The 15,123-nt window shown below is 42.5% G+C and overlaps 1 protein-coding gene across 1 annotated transcript in view; it reads right to left on the reverse strand.

Moving 5' to 3' along the window:
- The window catches only part of TPP2 (tripeptidyl peptidase 2), a 321,173-nt gene that overhangs the window by 191,272 nt on the left and 114,778 nt on the right, over positions 1–15,123 (reverse strand).

Genomic DNA, 15,123 nt, shown 5'->3' on the forward strand with positions numbered 1-15,123 from the left:
GTGTGAAGAAGAGATAGGCAGTTAATATATGTTGGGGCTGGAATTTTGGAAAGGTCCAGTATATTAAACAGAAACACTGATACATACATACATATATGTATTTTTTAAAAACTTTTTTATAAATCAGTTGCTAATTTATTTCCATTTTAAACTGCTTTTCCATCAAGGAATTTTAAAATGTCACCTATGGTACCAAAAAGGAGAAGATCTCAGAATTTTCTGACACTGAGCAGATGTTCTTATACAGCTGCTGCAACACAATCTTTATCAGTCTTATATCCTCACTTAACCAACACCAAAATGGGACGTGGGGTTAGAGTTTGACTCATTACCTGTTACAGGTAAGTAGCTCAATTGTCTTCAACAACCAGGATGAATGAGTCATACAAGTTGAAATCCTTAGCTAAGTTTGTCTCTTTCAATAAAATGCAGAAAACAGCTACTAGAGTGCAGGAGTAACCTAGTGGTTACAGAAGTGGGCTGAGAGCCATGGACACCAAAGATCAAATCCCACTGATGCTCCTCGTCACTTAACTATTTACTGCCCGAGGTACAAACATAGGCCTTGTTTACAAAGGTGTGCTAGTGTTTCTAGCACATGTTAATCGTGTAGATGCCCGTAATATTCCTATGGGCATCAACACGGTTAGTGTGTGCTAAAAATGGTAGCGCACCTTTGTAAACAGGGCCCATAGATTTAAAATAGGGCTGCATCTTGCTTAAAATTTGAATCGAGATTAATCGTGCAATTAAAGGTTATTTGGGGAGGGGAGGTTCCCTCCTCACTGCAGCTCCTTGTGACTCTGGGCAAGTCACTTAACCCTCCATTGCTCAGAATCACAAGGAGCTGCAGTGGGGGAGGGGGACCATACCTTTAAACACAAAATTGAGTGATTAATTGCAGTTTCAATTTTTTATCAAAATGCAGCCCTAAAAAACTTAATATAATGAAAAGATAAAAATACAAATACAAGCTGAAAATTACAAATTAAATAATCTAAAACAGCATTTAGAATAGCTGTAAACAGCCTTATAGTTTTCAGAGCCTACTTCAGAAATGCAGCCCTAATTTTAAACCCTCTGGGAACAAGGAAATTGTTACTGCACCTGAATGTAACTTACCTTCAGACTACTACTACCTACACCTCCCCTCATCCACCACAAATAATTTTTTTTTGTTACATTTGTACCCCGCGCTTTCCCACTCATGGCAGGCCCATTGCGGCTTACATAGGGCAATGGAGGGTTAAGTGACTTGTCCAGAGTCACAAGGAGCTGCCTGTGCCTGAAGTGGGAATCGAACTCAGTTCCTCAGTTCCCCAGGACCAAAGTCCACCACCCTAACCACTAGGCCACTCCTCCACTCCACTTCAACTATATGTTGAAATATTATTTTTAAAAGAATTAGCCACCAAGGACAGACTTTTATTCAGATTTTTTATGGGAGGGGAAGGGAGAGAAGAGGACAATACAAAATATCAATGGCCACTGAGGTGAATAATATTAGATTCTAACCCTCAAAAAGACTTCACAGGATAGATCTGCTGAACCTACACATCATGTTGGAAGGCCAATGCTTAAAAGAAGCAGAGAGATGGACCATCTAGTGGGCAGAGCAGCAAGTTAAGAACCAGGAGGCCAGGTTTTTAAATCTTGCTTCTCACCCAGACACTCCCATATGGCTTTGAGAAAGTCCCTTATACCTTCAATCCCTTCAAGTACAAGGTACATTATAAGCCTAGGAGTTACCTACCAACTACAACTTGTCTTGAGATCAGATTTGGAAAAGTGGATAATTACATCTAATCTAAAATTCAAATAATAGCTAGCAACCAACACTGCCGTGGCTCTGACAGGAAAGGAATAAAGAATAAAACAAATATCATTATTCTTTTATCGCTCCATGGTGCAACCACATATTGAGCACTGTTACAACTCTGGGCACTGCATCTCAAAACAGATACAATGAAAATAGAAAAAGTACAGAGAAAGGCAATCAAAATAATTAAGGACATCAGTAAAGGAGATGCAGTCTGCTAGCCAAACAGACAAGGTGCATTTAGCGATAGCTGTCCCCATCCTGTTTGGTTCAAAAGAAATAAAAAACTGGATGGATTTTCTATTGGTGTTAGTCCATTCCAGAAAGAAGGCCAAGGCTCATTTGCAATCCAAGGTGTGCAGTGGATGGGCAAGAGTTTTTGGGTAAAAATTGATAGGAAAATTGATTGAATAAGGTAGAAATCCACCACCACCTTCAGAAGGAACATAGAACACAAAGAACCACTCTGATATGATGAAACATTGTATAAAGTGGATCAGCTATTACAGCCTGAAGCTTGCTAAGTAAACTGCCACCAAAGGGGTGTGACCCTCCTTTTGGTCTCAAGTCCCTTAGGTCACACATCCACAGCAAAGGGAGACTGAAGCTATTGGGAGGCAGTTGATGACATCTACAGGTGATTAATCTACTCCTTAATTAAATTATGCCCTCCTGGTTATTTAACAGTTCACGCTTTAGAGGAGGGAAGAACGGGAGGAGGAATTGCTGCGATATTTAAAGATCTTCAGTTTTTATTGGTTGTAAATAGCTATAAATTTCCTGGCTTCAAGTTTATGATGTGCCAATTAACTGCTCAGGATTCTGGGAATGCACAAGGACTGCTGTTGGTCCTCTAGGAACATGGTCCTCAACAGCATCTGTTCCATATTCACAGATTGCAGATGCCGCTGTTAGATTTTCAAAGGTGCTAATTTTGGGAGATTTTAATTTACATCTTGAGAATGATGAGGATAGAATGACGAGAATTTTTATCTTTCTTGCAGACTTCGCAAATTTGATACCCAGAATAGAATACTAATTCATGAGAAAGGTCATATGTTGGATTTTCTTTCTGCAAATGACTCCTCTTTAATAACTTTCTGTTGTAACTTTACTTTGAATTTTAATGTTTGTGGATAGCAAAAGTCCTTTTAGAAACACAAGCTTGGGTATGGAAAAATTGATGGAAATAATTTTTGGTCTTAGGTTATACCCTTTGTAAGATATTTCCGATGCTTGTCCAGAATTCTTATTATCTAATTGGAAAGCTTCAAAGTTATAAATTTTAAATGAAATTGCTCCAGAACGTATTGTCAGATCCTCTAAAGATTGAATTCTCCTTGGTTTTCAGCTGAGTTATTAGAATTAAAGAAGGAAATAAGGAGGTGTTTTGTGAAGAACGAAGGGCTCTTGGTGTATGGAATAAGATGACTAGACAAAATGAAGGGCTGTATTTGATGGCATAAGACAAGGATCTTGTAAGAGAGTTTATAAGCTATGGGAAGATAGTGTTCAGCGATAAAGAAAGAAGTAATGTGATCATATTTTTTTCTGTTCGTAAATGAGTTTCATAGCGATATTTTGCATTAATTGTGATCAATGCATTTGGGTATGTGGAAGGCCGATGTATAGGTAGTTACAGTGATCTCTTTTAGAGATCAAAAGGGCGTGTAAGAGGATAAATAGAAATGTGAATGTGAATTCCAGGAGGGACTACGTAGGACGTACCCATCTAAGGGGGAATAAACACTCTTCTGTGGTAAATTGGCTCCATAGTCTAATACAATTACTTTGTTATTATTCATTTATTAAGATTTATTTGTTGACTTTTAGAAAGAATTCACTCAAGGCGGTGTACAGTAAGAATAAACCAAACATAAGCAACAGACAATTACAGCAGTAAAAACATTCAAATAATACAAGTATGGCATAATGTACTACTTACAATGTCAAAAAAGGGGTCCACACACCTTCTACAAGAAGATGGCTTGTCATGCTAGCAGGAGCACTTACTCTAAAGTGATCTCACCATTACAGGAGTACGTTGTTCTAAATGTTTATACAATTCTGTGGAGTTATCGATTTGAAAGAATTTGACCACTGAGGAAGGCTCTCCGGCCAAAACATGGCCCGTGTTAGATCCTTTTATTGGGTCAGATTTACTACTGGCAAATAAACCTTTGGACATTTTTTACCAGTGGTTTGTCTTGGTTACTTGGTACTGATTCACTTCCACCCTACTTACAATGTCAACACAATATTTAAAAGAACATTTTAACAGACAGTGTAGGGTATAAGCAAATACGGAACATATAGATAGGTAAGATATTAAGAGGAGTTAAAAAATAAGATGACTAAAGAAAGAGATAATTAAATGTTATCTCAGCTAGGGTAGAAGTGGATAAACACGTCCTGCTGTAGTATGTGCAGCCTGTGTCACTCCTTTTGTGTGACACTTAAGTGTGTGTGTGTGTGTGGCATCCCAAGATCTAATTTGCAAATGTATAGAATTGGGACAATTTTATAAAGCATTATTGTTTACTTGTAACAGATTGGTTTTCTACAGATTGATCAGGCACCCAAGTAGGAGATGATCTCACAGGTCGCCTTTACAGACTTTTAAGGACTCAGGATTTAAGGGTAACATTCTGAGCACTCACAGCCTTTCCCACACACAGGTTTCTCCCCATCTCCTCAGTTAGTTACAGAATCAAAATACTTATGCAAATCAGGGAGACGGGAGGGATTATGTGCCTGATTTCTACAGAAAGCATCTCTTTCAGATAAGCAATAATGTTTTTTCTGTTCACTAAGAATTACAGGACTGAGTAAGGCACTGATGGGCAGATGGATCAGAAGCAAATGCAGGCGCTAGAGGCTGTTAGCTGGGGGGGGGGGGGGGGGGGGTCAGGCCGGCTCGCGTTGGAGTTCCTGCAGGGGCTGCTGCATTAAGGGGAATGGGGGCCTACTAGCACGCAAATGCATGCAAAATAGGGCTAAACCTATTCATCGCCAATGATCAGCAACCAGCGCGCCAAAGACAGGCTCGCTGGCCATGGGAAACCCTATGCCAGCTTGGAGCTGGCGTTAGGGTTTACAGACCATTGGGGAGAAATGGTGTGCCCTATCCAGCATGCATTTGCATGCTAGCAGGCACCCATTCCCCTTAATGCAGCAGCCCCTGCAGGAACCCCGAGATGAGATGACCTGACCGCCTCCCCCCCCCCCAGCAACAGGGGGCTGGAGGTCCAGCAGACTTCCGGTCCCCCCGACACAGGTTCTGGGGTGGGGGGGCTGGAGATCCGGTGGGTCTCCAGCTCCCCTAACATCCCTCAGATGTGTGGTCTAGCAGCCCTTCCCCACCTCCCTACCTTAAGTTGGAGGAGGGAGGTGGCCTCTCTCCTCTTCCATCGGCACCGCCTGCAAAATGGCGGCACCCAGTCCTGCCCATATAAGGGAGAAGCACTGGGTGGCCTCACTCCCTCCACCTGGTGGTCTAGCGGCCCTTAAGTTGGAGGAGGGAGAAGCCATATAGGTGCAGTAGCTCTAATTGTCTACCATTGTCTTCCAAGTACCTTTCCTTCATCAAAAGCAGCCTTTCCCCTCTGGGCCAACCTGGCAGCAACCAAAGACAGCCAACTGCACATGTGACACCCCCATGCTAACTACCCTAAAAGTGTTCCCCCCCTCCCTCTACCTCCCCTCTGTCTCCAGCCAAATCTACAAATAAGAGCCTGGAAAATCCCTGGGCAAGGAGGGTGTTAAGCAATTAGCTGCTGTGAGTCAGATCAAAGGACAACCCTGACTCAGAGTTACTCTCCCCCTCCCATCTCCCCTGCTCACTAAACCACCACTGAAACCGGACCCTATACTGATCTCAACAGTTGAAAGGCTAGCTAAATTAACACACAAGACCAGCCCACCAGATTCCACACCAAAGAACAAGTCCTCACGCATCCAATCATCAGAACACGGTCTTATTAGTAACCACAGGGAATAGAAACCAAAATGAAGACCTCCAAACTACTCCTAATAATCTACTCGTTAACACTGATCCACTTAACACTAACCACCCCACTTGCAGAAAGTAACATCATACCCATACTACACAATCATCAAAGAATGATCAGACACACCACATCCCATCAAATTGGCATCAACTTGAACAAAGGAAGGATACTAACATGCGGACAACCACAACAGAAGGGAAAGAAGGGTCCAAACAAACTCACCCCAACAAAGAAACGACAACTATTAAAAGTCCAAACAACACCAAACACAGAAGGCCCATTCCAAACAATCCAAGTGGGTTACGCCAATGCCAGATCTCACCAACGCCAGATCTGCGGTAAATAAAACAGCAATACTAACAGACTGGAATATGTCAGAAAATCTTGACCTACTCTTCATTACTGAAACCTGGATCCATGATCAAAATGACCCTATAATCCTAGACCTGTGCCCTCCAGGATACAAAATCATACACTGGACCACAAAAGAAAAAAAAGAGGCGGAGGCATAGCCCTAATCTATCGATCCCAGTTTACCACCGAAACCACCGCCAAGTCCATAACACCTCAACTAGAATTGCCTCAATCAGAATCCACAACAAAACCCTACATGATCACATGAACTGTGTCTTGTTTTACAGACCTCCAGGTAATTGGAACAAAAGCCAGACTAACTTCATGGACCTTAATTTCAAACACATGTGTAACCAACTCAAACATATTAGTATTAGGGGACATCAACCTTCACTTAGAAGACCCAAACTCTATCAACACACGAGAATGTAAGGAATTCCTCCACTTATAGGATCTCAAATGGCCATGAATGCAAGCAACCCACGCAAAAGGGCACACACTTGATCTCATCTCATACAAACTTTCAACAGACCTGAAACTTAAATAACATGATACCAAATGGACAGACACACCTTGGACCGACCACCACAAACTAACTGTCCCTACATTGGCGGAAGAAGGATTTACAACGAACACAAGACCACCCTACAGTTCAAGAGGTCAAGTAGACACGAAAACATCCTGGCAACTGATATACAATAACAAATGGTCAACACAGACTCCATATACTACTCATAGAATGGGATAACAGATGCAAAAACATACTAGATGAAATAGCACCCCTACAAACAAAAAGCCTCATGCAAGCATAACTCGATACCTTGGTTCAGCGATGAATTGGAAAGTTAAAAACACCATCCAGGAAACCTCGAACGAGCATGGAGAAAACAAAAAATGAACATATACTTAACACATGGAAGCAAATACAAAGAAATACAAATATGCAATAAGACAGACCAAAAGATCATAGTACAAAACTAAAGGCAGCTCTTGTGACTCTGGGCAAGTCACTTAACCCTCCATTGCCCCATGTAAGCTGCATTGAGCCTGCCATTGAGTGGGAAAGCGCGGGGTACAAATGTAACAAAAAAAAAAAAAAAAAATAGGGCCAGACTACAAAGACACAAAGAAATTATACCAACTGGTGAACAAACTCCTAGACACCAACTTGGCCACTACAACAAATACAGACATCCCACATATAGATAAACTGGCTAAGTATTTCAATGAAAAAATTGTAAACCTAAACGCAACACACTACCTCAGGCACCACTGACATCGAAAACTTCCTTAATGACTGGACCCTTCCACTGGAGAATATCTGGCTGACCGGACTTTGGTCAAACTTCGCCCTCCTTACCGTCGAAAACAGTTACCCAGGCGATAAGCAGGTTCTCCAACACTCACTGTAAACTAGATACCTGCCCTAGTTACCTAATGAAATCCACCCCTGACCGCTTCATAGCAGACCTCACATCCCACCTAAACTACATGCTTCAGCAAGGTCTCTTCCTTAAGGAAAATGGCAGTATCCTACTCCGATACCAAAAGATACCAAGAAGAAATCAAACGAAATCACTAACTACGTCCGAGTAGCATCAATCCCGTTGGCAAACTGATGGAAAGCATGGTAACCAACAACTTACAGATTAAATAAACAAATTCTCAATATTACACAAATCACCAGTCAGGTTTTCGCCCCCTCCATAGCACTGAAACAGTTCTAATCACACTCAGCCAAATTCAAGAAGAAATAGGCAACAGGCAAAAACATCCTCCTCCTCCAATTCGATATGTCTAGTGCATTCGACATGGTAAACCATAATATATTAATAAGATTATTAGATAGTTCGGGATTGGTGGAAAACGTACTTAGCTGGATTAAGGGCTTCCTAACCATAGGAACATACAAGTAAAATCAAACTCAAACATATCACCACCGTGTAAGGCAGACTGTGGAGTACCACAAGGATCACCGCTATCACCGATACTCATCAACCTAATGATGACCCCACTAGCCAAGTCCTTATCCAACCAAGGCCTTAACCCTTCCATATATGCAGACAATGTCATAATATACATTCTGTACAATACCAAACTAACAGAAATCACCAATGAAATCAAGCTCAGCTTGATCATCATGGACTCTTGGGCAAATGTATTTCAACTAAAACTTAATAAAGAAAAAACTCATTGTCTCATCCTCTCATCCCAACACAGCACCGACAACCCTACAGGTATCAACACCCCAGAACATACTCTTCCTATCTCAGACAGCCTGAAAATCCTCGGCGCTACAATAGACCGCAACCTAACACTAGAGAGCCAAGCGGCATCCACAACAAAGAAAATGTTCCACTCAATGTGGAAACTCAAACGCTTGAAACAATTCTTCCCAAGGGAAACATTTCGCAGCCTAATACAATCAATGGTACTAAGCCACGTAGACTACTGCAACGGAATTTATACAGGATGCAAAGAATAACCTTAAAGAAACTCCAGAACGCTCAAAACACTGCAGCCAGGCTGATATTTGGAAAAATGCGATTTGAAAGCGCAAAACCCCTTCGTGAAAAACTACATTGGCTCCCAATCAAAGAACGCATTGCCTTCAAAATCTGCACCCTGGTTCACAAAATTATCTACAGTGAAGCCCCGGGATACATGACAGACCTGATCGACTTACCAACTAGAAACACATCAGAATCAACACGAACTTATCTAACCCTACATTACACAAGCTGCAAAGGGACTTAAATACAAAGCAACTTACCGCATCCAGCTTTTCCTACATAAGCACACAACTGTGGAATGCATTACCAAAAGCCTTGAAAACGACATACGACCACCTAACTTCTGGAAATCACTAAAAACTAACCTGTTCAAAAGGCATACCCCATTGATCCAACTTACATGCCTGATCCCTGCAGCACAACAAAACTAAAGTACGTAATGGACAAAACCCAACTCTTCCATTAGATGACTCCCTAATGTGGCTGAGCCACATGAACTCTATCTTACCATAACATCACTTTGTATTGTTCTCACCGGAGTCTGCAAACACCTATCCAGAACTATGTAAGCCACCTTGAGCCTACAAATAGGTGGGAAAATGTGGGATACAAATGTAACAAATAAATAAATAAAAATACATAATTTTTTGAGACTTTACTTCAGTGTTCAAAGAAGTACCTGTTTGTTCATAACAGAACTGGATGCAAGATACCACACAATTTGCTAGAGTTCTTTTAAGTGACTGCTATGCCAATTCTGTTTGGGGTCAAAGGAAACAAAAAGCTAGTGCAATCTGGGAATGAAGGACAGCAGAGAGAGGAGGTGCAAGTTTTGTACTGTGGTAGAGGACATGCAAAAAAGAAGATTTTCAGAAAGCCGTTTCAAACTGAATCGCTCATTTTCAAAGAGAAAAACCGTCTTAAAAGGCCCACATACACATTTTTCTGGTGAATCCACCCAAATCACTATAATCAAACACTCACTCAGAAAACATCCAAGCAGGCCAGCTTGAATAGAAAAATACATTTTGAGAAGGGGTGTTTCAGAGGCATGTCATGGGAGGTGTTAAGGGATGAACGTTTCTTAGCAATAAAGGATAGCAGGGAGAGATCCTCAGGTGGAAATGAAAATGCCCCAATTTAGACCTGCTATAAAAGTGAGTAAGTGAAGCCTCATCCTGTCTTTGGACCCATTTGTGCTTTTGATGAGTTGGAGAGTGGAAAGCTGGAGAGGGGTTTGTTGCTGTATTTGTCTTCCCCAGTATGAAATCTTTGTTCTGCCTTGCCTTCTTCTCTATCTCAATTCTTGAACCCCTTTCACTACACCCTATTCCTTGTTGGCTCTCAGGCCTCTTTCCCCCCATTTGCTCTGTCCTTTGTACAAACCCCTAACACCTCCCCTTTGTACCCCCTTACCCACTTTACTGTTTGTTCTCTCCTCGTGCCTCTGTGTTTGTCCACCCCCAATTTATCAGTGTGTTGTGTGCAGATGCTGAGTGGGTGCTGTGTGAGTGACTGCTAAATGCTGTGGTGGGTCAGTGGTTCACTAGGTGGTGCTTAGCTCTGCAGTAGGTGAAGGTGTGTAAGTGGTGTAAATGGGGTTATTAGGTTGCACCTGTATGTGGTGGGGACACCTGTACAAGAAGCTGAGGCTTTGCTGACTATGGCTGCAAGTCTGGAAGGGAGGGCTATCAGAGAGTTTTCAGGCTAAGGACCCAGTTCCTGGATCAAGTGACCAGGAATGCCTTACCAGGTACCATTTTGATGGGGCTGCCATACAGCATCTCTGTCCAGCAGCTAGGGCCCCACCTCCAGGCAGCATATGCAGGGAGTATCCAATGCACCTTAAGGTTATAGCTCCTCCCTCATCCTTCTTGCCACTGGTACCTTTCAATCAGTTCTGGCAGTCACTGTAGGCCTCACCCAGCCTGCCATCTCTAATTATTTGGACCAGCTTCTTGATGCCTTCCTTCCAAGTACTGTTCAGGCCAGCCAGAACATGACCCAGTTCCACTCCACATGTAGATCATGTGTGATGCCCAAGGGGGGAGATAGTGGACGTGTGTGCTTGGTATCCAGGGTCCTGCTATGATACATACATACTACAGCACTCAGGTATTATCAATGCTTTAACTGAGGGGAGATCACTGGTGGCTGATTCCTGAGGGTCATCTCAAACCTTGGCCTTGACATCCCACCACTTGCACTTGGAGGCCTCCAACTCTGTATTGGCCATGGAAGACTGCATTCAGTTTGTGGACCATTGACAGACACTTTTTGCTTGGTATAGGCCCCCAAGTTGCTGCCTTGTTTTTTATGTTCTGCAGACCCTGAGGTTGATGCTGTCCTGGCTGCTGGCCTCCCTGGTGCCAGATGTGGGGGTGGGGGGATGGGGGGAATGGGATATAGTTAGTGCTTGGCATGTCTGGGAAATAGGGGCCACACTGAGGAGCCTGATTGTCGCCCCCGTATACCTTGCTACTTTGTCAGGTGCTGCGATATTGATACGAGTCCTCACGCAAATGCTGGCTTGCTATAGTGCAGTCGCCATTCCCTATCAGCTTGGTTTGGTACAGGAGTCCTGGCCTAATGGTTTGGCCAGTTCAATACCCAGGGTGTTTCCCCCTAAACCGCCCACAAACTCTCACCCTCCATTAGCCTGGCCTCTGAAGGGCCACCTGTCAGTGCTAAATAGCTGCTATGATTGTTACTAAAAGCACAGGTGTTGCTACGGGGCAGGCAAGTGCTACCTGGAAAAAAATGGTTTGCAATCCCTTTGCACCCCAGTTTCATGGAGCATGTAGTTTGGCATCTTCTACCTGCCCTCACCCCAAGGTCGTATATCTTCCTCTTCCCCCTCCCCCATGGTCCAGTATGTTAATTAATTTGCTTCCATGTCCCCTCCCCCCCCAGTCCCCCGACCTACCCTAGATTAACAGCAGCGTCAACGATTAAGGCAAGAGCACCACTGGCTGGCTCAGAAGCTCTCTCTCTAGTGCGTTCCACCTGTTCTGATGCAACTTCCTGTTCCCACCTAGGCGGGATGCACTAGACAGAAAGATTCTGAGCTGGCCGGTGGTGCTCTTGCCTTAATCTCTGATGCTGCTGTCACTGTAGGAATTCTATATTCTATATGTAGTACTCAAAATTGTGCACAAATTTGGGTGTGCGCCCATATATTGCCGCAATTAATTGCTTAACATATCAATTAGCACCGATAATTGGGTACTATCAATTATTGTCACTAACTGGCAACAGTTGGAATTTACACATGCATTTTTGTCACTATTCTATAACAATGTGCACTTTCATTTTTCCACGCAGATCCAAAAGGGGGCAGGCATGGACGGGTCAGGGGCATTTCTAGAATCTGTGCACAGTGTTATAGAATTCAGGGGATCGATGCCTAGATTAGGCATGGGGATTTACACCAGGGTAAGTTGGTGTAGAGCCTCATGCCTAAAATTGGACATTGTGTCCTGGAGCTAAAAACTATTCTGTAAACAGCGCCCAACTTTAAATGCTGTGTACACAATAGCGCACATTTTTTTGGCACTCAAATAGAACTGAGTCCAAAGTGTCTACGTAAATAAAGTAGCTGCTACCTTCTCTGGGCAACCAGAGAATTGGATCGAGGGCATACGCTAGATGTAATCTACTTAGATTTTAGAAAAGCCTTTGACACAAGTTCTCTTGAATAAACTTGACAGGCTGAAGATAGATCCCAAAGTGGGTGAACTGGATAGGAACTGGTTGACAGACGCTAGAGGATGGTGGTTAATGGAAATTCCCTCGGAGGAACAAAAGACAAGTAGCGGAGTACCTCAAGGATCGGTTGCTGGGGCTGATTCTGCTCAATATTTTGTAAGTGACACTGCTGAAGGTGTTAGGAAGGTAGAGGTTTACCTTTTTGGCGAAGAGAGTGGAAAACATGAAAGGACCTGCAAAAGTTAGAATGATCTGATGTTTGGTAATAAAAATTCAAAGCAAAGAACACTGGGCAGAGTCAAAATGGACACACATACCTGAGCTTGACTGGCTGGAAATTTGGCTGCTGGTAACGGTTGATTTTCCTTCTTATTTTTATGTCACATACTAAGCATAAAGGGGCAGTTAAGCCCACTGCGTCCATGGGCTGTATTTCAACCCCAGTCCAGCAGACCATTGAGTGGTACACACTCAGGAGCTCTCACAATGGTTACGGAGTTCAAGAGCCCAGTGTTCCTCGAGAGGAAGGAGTCTCTGAGAGCTTGGGCTACTCTTTTTCTCTTCCGGTGTGCAAATCACCCCCATGTCCAGTGACAATGCAGGATCGAGCATCAGATGAGCTGGTTCTGGGAGTCACTCCTAGAACTCTGGTGGAGGCAGCTCATTCTGCTGAGAATTCCACTTAGGCCTAACGCAATCTCTGTCCTTGAGCAACGTGACCCTGAATGGCATTTGGAGGGAGCTCTCCAAGTTGGAGGCAACACTGACTAAACATCAACAGATGTTTCATCTCTCATAGATCGATTGATTAACCATGAATATGGACAAAGTTAAAGAGGAATTTTCAACAGAGTTCTAATAAGTTAAGAAAGATGTACAGAGTAACCAAGAAGTTATTGCTGCTATAGCTAAGGACAAGTTGAATTTTCCTAATGTACGTGGTATGGCTTCTTCGGATATATACTGAAAAAGTATTTAATTCAAGTTTGAAATATTCCCTGGATTTTATTTCTCCTATAAAGAATGGTAGTGATACCTCCCAAAGATATATGCAAAGGAAAGAGCAGATTAGAAGTGATGGAGTGGATGTGAACAATGGCTTTCTTGGAAAATTCTACTATGGATGTGATTAAGCGTTCTATGTTGCTTGTGATATTTGTCCTCGAGAATGATCTCAACTCGCTTTTAGGACTATACTTTAGGTCACAGGAATTATTCTTAGGGCAGAAAGTTTGGATCTTTCCAGATGTCACAAAATCAACACTATTAGGAGGAAGGCTTTTTTTTTTTTGTATTCAAGCAGCAAGTTAGGGAATTGGGTGCTTCTTTTTTATTAAAATATCCTTGCAAATGTGTAATTCATTATCTTGGAGTTAAATATGTCTTTTTTATACCTGAGAAGCTGAAATTTTTTGTTGATGCTAAAAAGTTATCTTTGCCTCCAGGTTGATGTGGTATGCTGTAATTTAGGATAACATGAGGGTACTTTATGTGTTAACAGCCTTTTCCTTTTTCTTTCATTGTGTATTCCTTTAAATTAATTGTCTCCGCTCCCAACTATTGTGGCCTAAGAAAGAGATGGGATTTTTTTTCTGCTTATTTTCTACAATTATTGGTTATACCTTAACATATATTAGCTCCGTGGTTGCTGAAACAAGATTATTCTTGTGATACTGTTTGTAAAATTATAAATAAAGAATAAAAAAATAATCAATACAAAGAAGTGCAGAGTGATGAACTTAGGGAGTAGAAATCTGAGAGAGCCGTACGTGAGAAGAGGTGAGAGGCTGATATGCACAAACAGGGAGACGGACCATGGGGTGATATCTGAGGATCTGAAGGTGACAAAACAGTGTGGCAAGGCAGTGGCCTTAGCCAGAAGGATGCTAGGCTGTACGGAGAGAGGTATAACAAGCAGAAGAAAGGAGGTGTTGATGCCCCTGTACAAGTCGTTGGTGAGGCTCCACTTGGAGTATTGTGCTCACTTTTGGAGGCTGTATCTTGCTAAAGATATAAGAAGACTTGAAGAGATCTAGAGGAAAGTGACAAAAATGGTATGGGGCCTGCACCAAAAGACGTATGAGAAGCAACTAGACTTGAATATGTATACCCTAGAGGAGAAGAGGGACAGGGGACATACGATTCAGACATTTAAATACTCGAAAGCATTAATATAGAAACAAATATTTTCCAGAGAAGGGAAAATAGTAAAACTAGAGAACATGAATTGAGGTTGCAAAGTTGTGGACTTAGGAGTAATGTCAGGAAATTCTTTTTCATGGAGAGGGTGGTTGATGCCTGGGAAACCCCACCCGAGGGAGGTGGTGGAGAAAAAAAGGTGACGAACTGAAAATAGCATGGAATGAATACAGAGGTTCTCTGATTAGAAAATGAATGGTATAAAAACAAAACTTAAATGATTGAATGTGTGTTTAAATGTCGAGTGGCACTTAGGTGGCGACTCTGGCTGTGAAGAAATCAAGCTAGTACGGTCTGGGTCCAATATATGGCAAACCTGTTTAGGAAGGCCAGAGGGAGCTTTGATGGAAATTCCAGTAATTTGAAACGTGAGGACAGGACAGGACAGGGCCAGGCCGGATAGACTTTTACGGTTTGTGTCCTGCAAATGACAAGACAGATTTGGATAGGATGGAGCGGGCTTTGACGACAACTTCAGTAACAAGAAAGGCAATAATCAAGTATTTTATATCACAATCAT

The sequence above is a fragment of the Microcaecilia unicolor genome, chromosome 4, assembly GCF_901765095.1.
Source record: "Microcaecilia unicolor chromosome 4, aMicUni1.1, whole genome shotgun sequence".
Classification (NCBI taxonomy): Eukaryota; Metazoa; Chordata; class Amphibia; order Gymnophiona; family Siphonopidae; genus Microcaecilia; species Microcaecilia unicolor.